General features: G+C 35.7%; 1 protein-coding gene and 1 long non-coding RNA gene across 2 annotated transcripts in view; both read left to right on the top strand.

Annotated features, from left to right (window-relative positions):
- The window catches only part of LOC309614866, a 527,064-nt gene that overhangs the window by 409,733 nt on the left and 101,887 nt on the right, over positions 1-15,444 (top strand). The gene's annotated exons all lie outside the window — the stretch shown is intronic.
- Positions 2,917-15,444, top strand: part of PI15 (peptidase inhibitor 15) — an 83,734-nt gene continuing 71,206 nt past the window's right edge. The window contains exon 1 of the mRNA XM_082363629.1: positions 2,917-14,635. The gene's annotated coding sequence lies outside the window, so the exon portion shown is untranslated. The remainder of the gene's footprint in view (positions 14,636-15,444) is intronic.

The following is a 15,444-nucleotide window of genomic DNA, read 5'->3' as shown; positions in this document are numbered from 1 at the left end:
TGAATTTTTAAATGATAGGGAACTTTTCACACTACCAGGTAATATGTTTTAACCCTCTGCAATTCTCGCTCAGAAAATGTTATTATGATTTCCGGTTCATGGAATCATTTTTTTCAGTTTCCTTTACCATACAATTTGTCTATATCTGGATGTATTGTAGTATCTAAATGTCCTGCTTTTGATGTGGTACTCAGACATGCCTATAATACTCTCCACAGGGGCTGGCAAATGTAGAGGCTATTTATTTTATTAATTTAACTTGGGCTTGTGTTGGCTCTTTCATGCAATCATGGCATAATTATGACTTGTAGTATGCTAAAACATTTAGATATTTTCACATGAACTACTGCCAAAGCTAGTCCTATAACTGAATCTCTAAACTCAGTTATTCAAAAGACCGAATTGAGGTTTTTACTTGCATCTCTCCAGCTTTCATCTATTTAGTTTTAGCTCAATGATCTGGTTTGTTGAGATAATTTGGGGTTTTAAGCATTTTATTGTCTATGATAATAGAGTTTCCTTCCAGGATTGTGCCACCTATTAATTTGTTTGGCACATCTATGTTTTCATCCAAGTTATTGATAAAAAATTTTTAACATCTTTATTGGAGTACACTTGCTTTACAATGTTGTGTTCGTTTCTGCTGTATAACAAAGTGAATCAGCTATATGTACACGTATATCCCCATATCCCCTCCCTCTTGCATCTCCCTCCCACCCTCCCAATCCCACCCCTCTAGGTGGTCACAAAGCACCAAGCTGATCTCCCTGTGTGATGCAGCTGTTTCCCACTAGTTATCTATTTTACATTTGGTAGTGTATATATGTCCATGCCACTCTCTCACTTCATCCCAGCTTACCCTTCCCCCTACCCGTGTCCTCAAATCCCATTCTCTTCGTCTGTGTCTTTATTCCTGTCCTGCCCCTAGGTTCATCGGAACCATTTTTTTTTTTTTAGATTCCATATATATGTGTTAGCATACGGTATTTGTTTTTCTCTTTCTGACTTACTTCACTCTGTATGACAGACTCTAGATCTATCCACCTCACTACAAATAACTCAATTTCATTTCTTTTTATGGCTGAGTAATATTCCATTGTATATATGTGTCATATCTTCTTTCTGATAAATTATTGAATAGGAAAAGACTACAACAGAGCACTGTGACATTCTACCAGTCTTTCTTCAAGGTTGATGTTGGGTCGTTGAAGAACCATTTCCGAATTCCACCTCTAGCCATCTTAAAATAAGCCCGATCTTGCCAATATCCTGCATAAAAACCATTCATGGCTTGTCCTTGCTCTTCATCTAGAGATCACATCCTTAATGTGGCTCACAGCGAGGCACTGTCTGGCCTGTTCTTTCTTCTGCTTCCTCTGGGCCCTCTCTCCCTTTTCTCTGTGTTATAGCCACCAACGACTGCGTATGGAATATTCCTCCCCTGTGCTTCCCCAACTCAGCCTTCAGCTCTCAGCTTAAGCACCATTTCCACAAGGGAGCCTTCACTAGCACTATAGATTTAGTGTTTCCTGTGTTAAGTCATCTCATAGAATCAAATTCCATTAATTTAAAGATTCCTATTTGCAATTGTTTATTCATTAGTGTCATAATTTGATCTGACTTCCCCACCAGACTTAAGCTCCATAAGAGCATGGACACAGTCTGTGTTTGCTCATCTTTAAATGACCAGCACCTGGGACATTGTAGGCTCCCTAAAACATCTTGTGGAAGGAATAACAGAAACCCGATGAATAGTGTGACCATTGATCCTACTGAGACTGTGGAATTGCAATTGAGTGGAATAACTTTAGGAAGTAAGTCTTCTCCCATGACCTACCCTGTTTTATTATAACTCTAACTCAGCTTTGCAATATCAGCACTATTGCCATTTGGGCTGCATAATTTTCAGGGGTGTGTGTGTGTGTGTGTGTGTGTGTGTGTGTGTGTGTCCGTCCTGTGCATTGTAGGATGTTTAGCAGCATTCTTGGCCTCTGTGCGCTAAATGACTGAAGCATGACCCCTCCCAGTTGCAACAACAAAAAGTGTCTTGTCAAATATCTAGGGTTGGGGTGGGGCGGGGCGTACGGGAGAACAATATCAACCCGGTGGAGAACCGCTGCTCTAATTATAAGAACTTTAATCAATTACCACATTCAGGAAGGACATATCATTTGCTTAACTGCAATTACAAAAAAAAAATGTATGTGAAGGACTCTTGCAAGCAATAGAAATTAAGTTCAATAGACAATGATGTGGCCAGAATTGTTCACTTATATCTAGTTACAATCATGAAAATTTCCATAACTACTCAAATCCAAAAGGATCTCCCATTTCAACCTCTCAGAAAATCACTTAATTTGATAGTTAATATAGAAATGTTTTACTTAAAACTCCTATCTGTATTTTATTAAATAAGCAGAATTCCCTAGGATGTTATATAAATTCTAAGGCCCCTTTAGAGGATTGGATGACTGACAACTTGTTGGACACTGAATAGCAGATTGTAGGCTGTGGTAGGCAGTCTTCAGATGGCTTCCAAGATCTCACATTGACTTGTGCTAGCAAAAAACCAATCAGAACTCCTTAAAGATTAGGTGACTCTTGGTGTTCTTTGGATAGCTCGTTTTTAGTGATTGCGGGATCACATAGTAAGTGATAGGGGGTGTGGAACTATCATCAACTATGAAGGATGTGAAAATTTTTACAATAATGCCTCCCTTATCCTCACTTCTAGCCCAGCTAATGTAATTATGAAATGACCTACATCACTGTTTAGGTATGATTGGGAGGCATTAGATTTTAATCAAGAGATTCCCAGCCCTCATTATTGTGAAGAATAATGTTTATTACATGCCAAGTATCAAGAAAATATCAAGAAATTTTAGCCTGTGTTGTGCCATCCATTATGACATTTGACAGAGGAACAAAAAGAGCTACTGGCATTACTCAGTTAAGTCAGCTAAAAACCAGGAGCACTTTCTTTTTTTTTTAAATTAATTAATTAATTAATTTATTTTTGGCTGTGTTGGGTCTTCGCTTCTGTGCGAGGGCTTTCTCTAGTTGCGGCGAGTGGGGGCCACTCTTCATCGCGGTGCGCGGGCCTCTCACTATCGCGGCCTTTCTTGTTGCGGAGCACAGGCTCCAGACGCGCAGGCTCAGTAGTTGTGGCTCATGGGCCCAGTTGCTCCGCGGCATGTGGGATCTTCCCAGACCAGGGCTCGAACCCGTGTCCCCTACATTGACAGGCAGATTCTCAACCACTGCGCCACCAGGGAAGCCCAGGAGCATTTTAATTATTTTTTTTCTGGCCATCCCTGGAAGTGGTCCTCCTCAAGGGTAGCATATTCTCACTGAAATAACAAGAGCAACAATGCTGGCAGTATCACTTAATTTTGTCTAATGCATTTAGTAAGTTTATTCTTCCAAGAAAAAGTTGGGAAGGTAAGGAAATTTAGTGCCACCCTCAGAGCATATCCAATTATACTAATGAGGAAAAAAAATGTTACATTTCAAGCCTTAATCTTTGTGTTGATTGGCCATAGGCCATTGGAATAAACCACAGAGATGCACGTGATTTCTAGGTAAAAACTTTAAACTCACACACTGAATTTAAAGTGGAGAGATTATAGAGAAAAAAGCAATGACCTCAAAAGTAATGAGAGCTTTAAGCCTCCAAAGCATAGATTAAATATGGAGTGTTAGAAAAATTCTTAAAGATGCCTATAATACAAGGTAAACATGGAGATATCCATTGTCTTGGCAAATATTTTACTTTGTTAATGGGCCAGTCCTTATCAAAGCATTCCACAAGTCTAGGAAAAATCCATGCCAATGTCTTCCTCTCAAATGTGAAAAGCTGAGCAAAACCTTTAACCCCTTGTTACTAAAATAAACTGGCAAGAGTTTTCACATTCCCTAAATCTATAGCTGAAACAGAAAAGACCAGGTTCCTGTAGGAAAAGATAGTCCCTAAGTGCTCTTCGCACTGCTACTGGAAGGTAATGGTGAGTCCACTCAAGACTCATGCTTGGTGTTATCACCATAGTAATAATTGCTTAAGATCAAGTCACTATTGTGAACACTTAAATCATGATTCTGTGTTACTAGGAAACCAAACTAGTGAAGAAAACAGTTCTTCATAGTTGTCAAGTAAAAGAATACAGTTTTTGTTTTGACAGCAAATGGCAGAGAAATTTTGTGTAATTGAGCCACAAAAAGTGTATTATTATAACCCAATTGATTGGTCCAGAGGGAGAGAAAAAGCACAATTTTGTAAAGCAATAGAATTAATGGTTTTACAAATGGAATTGACTTGCTCATTAACTGTATTATCTAAATGGACTATTTTTTCATTGTGAGAATGGTTTGTAAAACCAAAGACCATGATATAGGGAGACATGAGGAACAACACTGAAAAAAAAGCACCATTTAACCAATGAAATAATCTTATTCTCCTGGTATCCAGCCGACCAACCATCTTTAGCGTTGGAATCATACTGGTGGTGAACACTGAAGTCAAAGCAGGGGAAGAGAAAGAAATAGAAAAAAAAGCTTATTGGAAAGTTACCAGGAAAACTTTTGTATTCTTTTGGGTTGTTTAACTGGGATAACTTTTACAGCTATCTTCTTGGGTAAATTTGGGAACTTTAACAAAAGCAACATCAACAATAATATTGAGCTCCTGATTTGAACCAAGTTTTCTGATAGGTGATTATACATGTTATTAAATTGTATCCTAATAATAACAGGTGAACATCATTATGCAAATTTTACAGATGAGGAAGGTAAGGCTCAGAAGGTTAAGTTGCTTGCTCAAGTAGTAAGTAACAGAGCCAAGACTCAATACTAGAGCAATCTTATTATACAAATTATGGTACATTGCCACAGCCCTGTTTGAATGTATATGTATATGCTCATACAGATATAAAAGTATATGAATATATAACATATTCATATATACATATATAGTATTTATATACAGTTTTATGGCAAAATGTACTAAAGACAGATGAACACTTTAGCTCTGATGCTAACTTACCATATGCTCTTTTTATATCTTAGGCTTTTGGGTTTTTTCAAGTTCTCAAAATTGGAATGACTTGTCACCAAATAATATTTAAAACTATTTCAAATTGTTGGCTTAGAGTTGTTGTCAAATTAAAGGACAAATCAAAACTAAGGGAAAAACATACCCCAAGAGAGAGAACTGGTTCCAAAATCTGAGAAAAGGGTCAAGTAGGGTGTTCATATTTCTCCAGCCACGTCAAAATCTTTTGAATAGTGAAAGAAAGGATGTCTACGTTTCATCTGCTTTGCTCTGCATTGTTCAGTATAAAAAGATCTTTGATAACAAAGGTCTTTTTGGCTGTACCTTCTTCTTTTTTAGAGGAACCAGTATCTTGGAAATTTTTAGAGGAACCAATATCTTGGAAACCAGTCAGTGAAACTCAAAGGCCCTCCTTGCAAATAAATGGGCATAGTCACTAAATGTATTCAAGGAGGGCCCTTGAATGTATTTATTTACAATGATGCTTTCTAAAAGCATTAGAAGCAAATTCTTTACACTAAGACCACTAAGGAGCTCTGCTTTCTAAAGGCAAGCAGTGTTAGCATTTGTCTTTATTTCCCTATTCTCAATAGAGATGAAATCCAGGCCACTGGGGACTTGGGAAAGTACCACGTGTGGTTTGTTTTAAAGCATTCTCCTCTAGAATCCTGTTGCCAGTTTGTAGCGCTGCCCATTTTCTACCCGCCCCCCTGCCCCGAACATGCACACACCCTGTGGCAAGAGAGACAAATAACATGAGCCGAAAGTGTTTTCAATAGAAATACCAAGAAAATGCTGTTTCTAGTGGCATGGAAAAAGCAAACAGAATGCAGGCCAACTTTATGGTAATCTTAAATCTAGACCTCTGAAGAAGGAAGGTGTAAGCACAGCCGAGTACGGTAGGAAGAACATTCCTGCTTTCCAACAAGAAAAGTTTAAGGTAATGTCTCTTTTCATGTTTTTAAAATGAAATATGTCACATTTTGAATCTTTGAAGTGAATAGCTCCAGAGGAACTTATCAGAAATTATCTTGTCATGAACAAGTACTTGAATGTTTTAACCCCTTTGTTCAAAAAATAGTTACTAATTGTCTGTTTATATGTGAGGTATTCTTGTAGGTGCAGAAGGGTCACTTTTTTCCAGCTCTAAGGAGTTATCACACTATATTGTCGCTATCTGTGTTCACATGTGACTCTTCAATCAGATAAGGTTTCACTTGGGGCAATGGAGGGCCCATTCCACTTACTGTTTCTATAACCCAAGGCATCTTCATTGGTTTATAAAGCCTGAAATTCCCAGGGCTTACCATCAAATAGGAGAGTTAAATATTTGTGCTAATAAACATGAAACTAGTTATGAAACATTGAGCCATGTTACTGGTGTGGTCAATCTCTGTTATTAAGGTTCAGAGATGGCTGCTGGGTTAAGGATGATGGGGAGATCAGGAAATATTCAAAAGGAAGTGATGCTTACACTGGGCACTCAGAGAGACAGGTGGGATGTCAAGAGGTAAAGCAAATAATAACAGCCTGAAATAAGGAGGGGGCACAGGAAATGGAAAATTAATCTTGTTCTTTGAGGTGAGCTGTCATAAAGTTCAATTCTAAGCACAAGTTAAGGTGGCATGTTATGGTGGAAAACAACAGACAAACAATAAACTAGTTTTAGACTTAGATGGATACAGCTTCTAAACTTGGCATTGATTCTTAACTAGCAGGGTACTATCTTAGGTGCACTGCCTAACCTGTGTGAGACTGACATCTCTGGCTACTAAATGAGACTATTGATGCTATTATTTCATTATGATTCCCACTGACTTCAATATTGCTTTTCATAGAGAAAGAGGTCAAAATAAATATTTGAATGCTCACCAAGGGGGCAAAAATTAAATAAACTAGCACAGAAGTGCCAAGTACATAACATGCACTCAAAATATTAGTTCTGTAGTTTTCTCCTTTCTCTTTCCTGTTCAGAAAACTTTATTGTCTTTGCATTGCATCATTTTGCTTCCATTTACCTTTCCAAATGCCTTTCCCATTATTTTTCTGTAAACAGTTTACATTTATACCAAGTATATCAGACATATATATAGTTACCTGTATATTATCCGTACCTGTGTCTTAACTGAAACTCTACCCTTTTCCTGTATTATTATTTCCACCCATCTCCATGTGTCTAAAAGCTTGCCTATGCTTTAAACTCCAGCTCAGATATTAGAATCACAAAGAATTCTCTGATCTTTGAGAACCAGATTAGTCTTTCCTTTCTCTGAAATTCCTGAGCAATGAATATACATTTTTCTTTGTGACATGTAACATGTACAACTTTGTGTTATGCTTACTCATGCCCAGGTTTAGTTTTTCTTCCATTATACTTTATACCTCTTGAGGACAGGGCACATTTCATAATCATCTTACATGTCCTATTAGGTCAAATTTAGTATTCTGTGAAAGCAGACACTGAATATTGTTTGAGGAGAATATAGTTCTGCTAAAACTATAGCTAAGCAGTTGGAAGTATTTTGTTGACACCTGAGATATACTTTCTGGAATGTTTTTTCAAATAGGTAATAATTGTATAAGAGAATGGATGAGTTATCCTAGGGAGAATATTAAAAATGAAAAGAACAAAAGAAAAAATATAACCAAATTGACACTTAGGTCTAATAGATCAGCATGATACTGTAATTATTTTTTCTCTCCCAAATTCCCACTGAGACATCTAATACCATATAGAATTAGGATAAAAATCTACATCAGCCTCAGCACTAGAAAGTAGGGTAGCATGCTACAATCCATATTAGTCATTGTTCTCCAGAGAAACAGAAAGAATAGGATATTTATATACATATATTACATATATTTATATTTGTAAATATATTTATATTTATATAATTTATATTATATTTATATTAAATATGATATTTATATTACAAATATGTGTTATATAAATATTTACACATATATATGAATATACATATGCATATGTGTATGTGAAGAGAGACAGAGGGTGAGAGAGACAGAGAGATGTATTTTAACAAACTGGCTTTATTTTAACGTAATTTTGGGGACTGGAAAATCTAAAATCTGTAAGTCAGCTTAGCAGGCTAGAAATGTAGGGTTGATGTTGCAGAGTTGAGTCTGAAATACTTAAAAACAGGCAAGCAAGCTGGAAACTCAGGTAGAATTTCTATGTTGCAGTCTTGAGGAAGAATTCCTTCTTCTTTGGGGAACCTCAGTCTTTGCCCTTTAGGCCCACACCTGATTGGATGAGACCCATCCACATTAGGAAGTAAAGCACATTAATTTGCTTTACTTAAAGTCAACTGATCATAAATATTAATTACATTGAAAAACTGCATTCACAGCAGCAGCTAAACTAGTGTTTGACCAAACCACTGGACACCATAGCTGAGCAATGTTGACATGTAAATTTAGCTATCACAAAGAGTATTAGATGAATGGAAAGAATCACACTGGAATACTGATACATGACCTTGGCACTCCTGAAAAAGAGTGGGAGCTGAACCTGAGCAATTCCCTATAGACCCCTTCTAAGTCAGAGTGGCCAATGTTAAGGGTAAGAATGTACTGAATCAAACAGGAGACTCATTCCATGGACTCCATCTAGCCAGTGTTGACTCAACAGACCTTGTGCCACCCAGCAATGTATATAAGATAATAGGATTAAAATTATAATAAGTATGGAAGACTCAACCTAAGACCCAACATACAAATGAAAGAATAGAAAAGATGGAAGAAAAATAACATTCAAGGGAAAAGAATATTTTTCTAATCCAAAGAAACATATCAATTTATATTGTAACTACATATCTGCATTATATTTCCAGCCCTAAGGAAAAGAGCCCTTAACACAGCCCTGGGGGTTCAGTCACACCCATAGAAGGGACAGGGGGACAGCTGAGATGTCTTCTAAAGCAAGTACAGATTCTTAATATCAGCCTGAGGTGGGAGATAATGGGAGAGACGGGGATTTTATTTCTTAAATTTTAATTTTTATTTCTCAAATTTCAGCCCTAAGACCTGAAGAGGTGGTGTGTTTCTGGTGGTGGCAGATGATGAGCAAATCAAAGTAAGGAACAGAGGAATGAGATAGTCATGCTTGAGATGGTTTGAGTGAGCATTGAAACAACTGACCACATAGAGATAAGTAACACAATTACCTTTTATTCTTCTTTAGGAAGATTAATGCTTTTTTTTTTTTAAAGAAAATTGGTGGTATTTACAACTCTAATTGAATTAACAAAATCTGGTAAAGGAGAGAGAGAAAAACAACATATTGAACACCCTCCCTTTATTTATTTATTTTTTTAAACATCTTTATTGGAGTATAATTTCTTTACAATGATGTGATATTTTCTGCTGTATAACAAAGTGAGTCAGCTATACATATACGTATATCCCCATATCTCCTCCCTCTTGCATCTCCCTCTCACCCTCCTTATCCCACCCCTCTAGGTGGACACAAAGCACCAAGCTGATCTCCCTGTTCCCACTAGCTATCTATTTTACATTTGGTAGTGAACACCCCCCACTTTAAAAGGGGATTTAAAAATTTATATGTTATTGACTTTGACATTCAATTTAAACACATATTTGTAAAATGTCTTTGAACAAATTATGCAGCTAGAGTTAGGATGTCTAAGAACACACACACACACACACACACACACACACACAAGAAAATTTAAAAATTACAGAACAGAAAGAAAACATTAATGAAGAGAATATGATACAAAGTGACAGAAACATGAATGAATATAAAATTATGATAGTATAATACATATGAAAGGATCAAATTATTAAGTAAAAGACTGTCAGATTGTGTTAAGTTAATCCAATGTTATGTTTGCTACATGAACCAGTTAAATGAACTTGAAGCTGTTGAACAAAGTTGAAACCTTAAGGAAAAAAATTAAATAGTCAAAGATGTGTGAAATAATTAATTAAGAAACATTAATATGTGTTAAAATAGACATAAAGTATTTTTACTGCTAAAAGGTAGAATTCCTAACGGAGACACAAGGGTCACGATCATGTCCATGTACCCAGAAGTAGATCCTAAACAAGGACAAATCAAAGGTCATATAAAATATGAGGAAAAACTGACAAATTTATTCTGGTGGAAGATTTTAGTGTATTTTTAATTTACTACTGGTCAAGGAGCCAAAATGGATCCTACTTTCAGTTTATTGCAGAACAAGATGAATGCTATCATAGAAGTTTTGAAAAATATACATAATAAAGTTGATTAATCTATGGGTATAAACTCTTCCTTATAAATTGGAAAATTAAAAAGATATATTTTCTGTTGTTCATGGGACATTTACAAAACTAAATTACATACTAGGACACAAAGAAAACCACAATAAACTCGGTAAAGCAGTAATGGTACAGGCCAGTGTTTCTAACCAAGTGACAAAACTAGAAAATTGCAATAAATTTAAAGGTATGAGAAGTTTTACAAAATAACACTCCCTTAAGTGATTATTAGAGCAAAGAGTAAATTAAATTTTAATGACACATTAATATCAAGGAAATACCACACGTCAAAGCTTCGCATAGAAAGCAAATTATAATCTTAAATAATTTTATTACTAAAGTAGAAAAATAAGGGGAAGCTTTAAATTCTTTCTTCCATGTTTTCAACTGTTTTCACTGAGCATGCAGTACATATTTTAATGAAAAAGTAAGATTTTTATGTTTGAAACCATTTAATTTTTAAAATGATTCAACAATCTAGAAAAAATCATATAAACCCAAGGAAAGCAAAAGGAAGGAAAGTTTATAAAAAAAAGTTTTTCTAAAGCCCACACAAATTAATTGAAAAAGAAACATAACTTTAATAAAAAATAGGAAATGGGTAAGCATTGTGAATAGGCAATTCACAAAAGAGAAAATGCAAATAGCTAATATGTGTGAGATCCTGTTTTAACTTACCATGAATTAAGGAAATGCAAATTATACCAGTAATGATATGCCATGCATTTTCTTATAAGATTGACAAACTTTTTAAAACATAATGGTACATACTCAGTGGTGGCAAGACAACGTCGTTGACTTAGGCTTTCTAATACAATACTGATATGATTGTAAATCATATCACTTTAAACTTTCTGGAAAGCAGTTTGGCAATATGTATCAAGAGGTTTCAACATGATTTTATCTGTTTATAGACTAATTCCACTTCTAGGAATCCATTATAAAACAATGTTCTGAAATATGGATACATATACTTGCCAAAGTTTTTATCAACATGTTCAACAATTGAGAAATTAAGATATGCTATCTCCATGTAATGGCATAGTATGCAGAAATTAAAATAATATTTACCAAGATATTTTAATGACATGGGAAAATGAAAATGATGTAATGTAATGTGAAAAAGGGGCTCAAATATATTTATAATTATATTTTAAAAGTTCTTTCAACATGTATATAGTATTTAAGAAAAAATAACATAATAATTATTTTTTAAGACACATAAGTTTTCACTTGAAAATTAAGTACTGTTAAGATCCTGCCATCACACCATCTTTAAATGCTTCAGGTTTAACTCAATTGCCTTATGAAGTGTGAAGGGAAAAAAATCATATACCACTGGTGGTCCCAGGAGTATTACCCAGGTAGTAGCACAACTTGGAGCAGGCATGTTGGTGATAATTACCCAGAGACTTTCCCACAGTAAAGATAAATTTTAGAGAGAGGGGTTGGAGCTGACTTTTTTTTTTTTAACCACAGATGCATTCTTGAAATGCCAATCAAATCATGCACAAGTCTGAAACACTTCAACTGCTTCCGTATTGTTCTTAGACTAGAGACAAAATTCCCGTATTTATAAGTTGACCATATGTTCCAATCAGTCCTATGTAGTCTCATTTTACATCATTTTCCTGGTAAAGTTATCGATAGTGTTCCTTTCTACTCTCAAATGGATCCTCTTTGGGTGACAATTTATACATCACTATTTCTATGCTTTAAGAGATTTAAGCTATTTGGCTTCAATGTGCATCCCTAAACTCAGTTCTAGTTCTCTTTTTTTTCTCTCTGCTGCAGCCACCCTGGCCTCCCTTAAGACCCTCTTATTTATTTGACTGTCTCCATAGCGCTTGTGATTTTTGGTGGGAGGGTGGTGACACTGTGTGCTGCTGTGGTGGGTGATGGAGAAGTTGGGCACAAAGAAATGAGCAGGAGAGAATTCTTTTTCCTTATGATTGTTGATTGGCTTTGGAAAGAAAAATATTCTGTTTGAGTTTGGAGGAGGAGGAGCAGGGCTGCAATAGTAAGCAGAGCGTTATACATGTTTCCTGAATACAAGTATGAATATTTGTACAATATCACCAAGGGTCCAGGTGCGTCGATATGATGATGGGAACATGCAGGGATGAGTTATGGCAAGTGAGGCCTCAGTAATTCAGTTCGTAGAGAGAAGTGAGCAGAAAGAAAAGAAGGCAGACCTGTGAGGCCAGGAAAACTGACCGATCTAAGGGGCTGGCCCTAATAAAGGCAGTAGGATGATCAATTGCACAGAGTACACTGAGTACGGGTTTCAGACCCAGTTCAAGCTTTCATGAATATAGGAAAGATCAGTGGCCATGGAAGAGCACTGATTTACAAGCAGACTCACAGAGGCAGTATGCTATCTTCAAAGTTACACTCATGGTGATGGTGGAACTCCATCCACTCACAAGAAGAGAAACAGGACACAGAATCCAGCCTGCCAGGGGAGGAGGCTAACAAAACTAGAAACAATCTGTGTTCAAGATGTTTTCATTCCTTAAGGGGAATGAGCTTGTCGATCACATGACAGGAACTGTGCCCTGGCTCACAAGAGGAGTGGAGAGAAATCATCCAGAATCCTGAGACCCAGGGACAGAGTCAGTAATTAGAATTCACCATTAAGGGCAACAAGATCTAATTTCAAGATCCATTAGATACAGAACATGAAGCTTCTGACATCCATACTTAATGCCCCAGTCTGGAATACATCTGGGCACATAGATAGAACTATTTTAAAAACAGATCCTACTGAGGGGACCTGGCTAGGCAAAAGGAAAGGGAACAGTGCTGGGGGTAGCAATGAGAGAGGGAAGGGAGGAGGGAGCAATCTTAGGAAGCTCTAATATAAGGGACAGTATATCACAGAAACTGCTTGCACCTAAAAGTAAAAGTCCAGAACTCGTAGAAACTAAGTAATAGAACTACTTTTGATCCTATGTTGCTTTGCTTTATTATTTAAATAAAAAATTCCCTGGTATGAATGCAAAACAGAAAAGCCCAATCTTTTTCCCAGTATTGTCATAATTGTTTTTAAGTACAGCATTAGGAGATAGGACAAAATAAACAATGTTTTTTTAAACAGATGTTTTTACTACTCTGCCTGGGAACAGCTGATATATATGAGGGTCTAGTCTAAGACCCAGTTCAAAAATAATATTTTAGTTGGACCAAATGCTCTTGTGATTTACACCTAACATTACCCTTAACTCTGACTAAAAGCCAAGTTTTAGCAACAAAAAGAAAACTTGTGTAATTTCCTGGTTCTGAGTAACATTGAAAAGCCAAGGAGACTAATCTAAGATTCAAGGGAGCTTTCCCATCTTGTCATCAGATGTCTGTAGATTGGTAAACCCTGGTTCTGACTCTTAAAGTCTACAAAGTTTCCCATGTATATTGCTAATCCATTTATGATAAGTAAGAGCTAAAAGAATGAATCATTTCTCCCCTCATAAATCCTTTGTGCATTTTCAATAATGTTCAGGAGAAGTTGAGCAAGCCAGATTTTGAAAATATTTAAATATTCATAGCTTTTCTTATGAGTCTTTAATTTTTCTTATTCCTTGAAGTTTCATAGAGTCTCATGAAGTTCTAGACTCTATTATCCATGCTTTACAAGTTATAGCTTCTCTTTGGCTTTCTCTTTGAATGTTTCTCCCAATGTTAGGATTTGCTCTTTGAGAGCTTCTGCAGCCACCATTCCATTAAAGTTTCACATTCAACTCAAATATGTGAAGTTACTTACTGGATGAATTCTTCTGTGGGAAAAATCTTAATTCTTTTTTTTGAACTGATCTTAATTCAGGAAGTGAACATTAATTTTAATTACTTGCATAAGAAATAAGAAATGAGAAAATAAACTTTGACAACAAAACCCCCAAACTAAAAACAAATGTAAATTATTAGCTCAATGTAGATTATTTTTGTACTAGTCACTGTTTGGATTCACTGTACTACAGCTCACTTCTATTATGCGAATATTTCAGAATTAAAGGTTTTGAATTATATCTCTGCTTTACGTTCAAATTAATGAAATATATGATTCTCCCCTTAGGAAAAAGTGATGTTCATCTGAAACTCTTTACTAAGTCACATGTATCTGAAGAAAATATTTCTTAAACGGAGAATTCCTAATGTTGCCTAATTTGCTTTCATAGGGAAAGAAGTGTGCCTTTCCCCAAATGCTTCCAGAAGGCAGTGTCAGGAGACAGTGTAAAGAAGAAAGTCAATTGAATGGAAAAAAAGAGACACAGAGGAAAGAGAATCAAAGAAAAAGGTTGACGGAGACAGGTACAAGGCAAATTTTAATGCTCAAATGATGCAGTGATAATATCACTAATGGGTTTGCATTAGTAGATCACCAGTTTCTTTAAAAAATGTAGTGTTGATCTTCTCCTCTATTTCATTAGGGTTTTTGTTTGTTCTTAAGAATTGCATCATCTGGTCATTCAGGTGTGAAGACGGTTTTAAAAGTAAGGAAACATTTATTGGTCAACCATTTATTTTATCATAGTCATTTATTCCTATAGCCCCTGAATTGCATATTTTGAAAGGTCAATTTGATTTTCTCAATAGAATCCACATAAAAACACCATGATTTTTTTAATTTGACATACGTAAACAACTATGATAAGCCTAATTATTTTGATTTGTTATTAGTGAATTTTGAGGTAATTTTGGTGTCCTAGTCATGTTTGCTTCTTAGACACTGATCCATTACCCTTATAGATTCTGTTGAACATAATGACAATCAATTCTATAAAAGATCCAAGAAGAAAATTCTTGCTTCCTTTAGACCGTATTGTAAAGTTGGTACAATTATTCCCTGCAAATTGTAAATGCTTGTCCTTAATATTTTATTTCTAAACTCCTGCAGAGTTAAGCTTATGCAGAAATTTTAGTTTTAAATTAATTGCAAATGTTTCCAGTACTTCATAACTTACTTATATTTTTGAAAGCTGGTAAGAATTATTTGTCAAATAAGTAACTGTCCTTTGACCAACAGTTTGTCTAGGGGTAACCAATATGCTGTGGCCCTGCTATTGCTTACATCTGTGATCACAAGCAAAAATCCCACTTGGGAGATATAGCTTCCCAAT

The sequence above is a fragment of the Balaenoptera borealis genome, assembly GCF_965194805.1.
Source record: "Balaenoptera borealis genome assembly, chromosome: 17".
Classification (NCBI taxonomy): domain Eukaryota; kingdom Metazoa; phylum Chordata; class Mammalia; order Artiodactyla; family Balaenopteridae; genus Balaenoptera; species Balaenoptera borealis.
Note: the sequence above shows the minus strand (reverse complement) of the source record. Positions and strands in the feature narration are given on the sequence as shown.